Genomic DNA, 1429 nt, shown 5'->3' on the forward strand with positions numbered 1-1429 from the left:
TGAAAAATATCCAAATTCTGGGTCGGCCAACTTTAACTATAAAAACTACTATTTAGTAATTCTACTTAGCTTTTGCGATGCCGATGGTTTGTTCACAACAATAGAGTGCGGATTTGCGGGACGGAATAGTGACGAAGGCGTTTTTCGAGTTTCGACGTTTGGACGTTGGTTGGAAAACTGCAGCAATATACCATCTCCAAGTGAACTTCCGCACGACGAAAGTGGCAATAACTTTCCGTACTACTTTGTTGCGGATAGCGCATTTCCTTTAAGGAAAAATTTAATGCGTCCTTACCCGGAAAGAAACATAAACAATAAGATGCGTATATTCAATTACAGACTCAGTCGCGGTAGGAAAACCATAGAGTGCACTTTCGGAATGATGACAAAAAAATTGGAGTTTTTCCGACACCTATACGGTGCCAAAAATATGACACCATCATTTCAATAATANCCAGCATGTGCTTTCCAACTTGAACTGAATCCTATGAATTCGAAGCCTTACCAACTGCGAATCAAAAAATGCACCTCTATCTGGGTAAAGCCAAGGGTACGAAGGGCAAAGAAGTCACCGACTATCGTTCCTTCATACGTTCCATTATTCGACATTCGGATCTCATCACCAAAGAGGCATCATTCGAATATCTACAAAACGAAGGCGAACGCGTGTTACTCGAATTAATGGACGAATTGGAAGTGGCCTTCTCGCATCCGCATTCCAAGCGCACAGATTGTAATCATATTTTGCTAAAGTTCGTGCCAACTGTTATAATGGATCCAGCTAAGATTGAGGAATCTGTCACCAGAATGATAATGCGCTACGGTCCACGTCTGTGGAAATTACGTGTGCTGCAAGCTGAGTTGAAAATGCTGATCCGACAGTCACCGCAAGCGCCAACACAGGCCATACGCTTATGCATTGCTAATGACTTCTTAGATATTGCTATGTACACGGATGTCACGGATCCAGAGGCGGGAATTGTAAGTAAAATATACCGAAGAGTAATGTCTCAACACATTGCAAATGAAATAAATTTTGTTTTGTTGGTTTATTTCAGATTAAGTTTAAGGCGTATGGCGAAAAGCTGGGCTCACTGCAAGGTCATCCAATTTACACGCACTACATGACCAAAGATTTTCTGCAACAGAAACGTTTTCAGGCACAAAAAAACGCACAACATATGTATACGATATACCCGACATGTTCCCGACATGATGCTGTGGTAAGCATATGCAATTATATATAAAACAGCGCATCGGTGTTCAAACTACGTTTGATATATAATTAATTTAATAGCACATTTTTGAATTATTAAAAAAGAAAGAATCATTAATCAACTACTTAGTAATAGAAACTTTCAAATACATTAATACAAATACACAATAAAATATTTAGCTGTGTAACAAGTGTGAATTATCAAACAAAAGT

At 38.9% G+C, this 1429-nt stretch overlaps 1 pseudogene; it reads left to right on the plus strand.

Moving 5' to 3' along the window:
- Positions 1-495: 495 nt before the first annotated feature.
- LOC108356852 (acetyl-CoA carboxylase-like) lies at positions 496-1422 on the plus strand (annotated as a pseudogene).
- Positions 1423-1429: the final 7 nt, after the last annotated feature.

Source organism: Rhagoletis zephyria, unplaced genomic scaffold (assembly GCF_001687245.7).
Source record: "Rhagoletis zephyria isolate East Lansing unplaced genomic scaffold, Rhagoletis_zephyria_1.1 Rzeph_scaffold_66328, whole genome shotgun sequence".
Lineage (NCBI taxonomy): Eukaryota > Metazoa > Arthropoda > Insecta > Diptera > Tephritidae > Rhagoletis > Rhagoletis zephyria.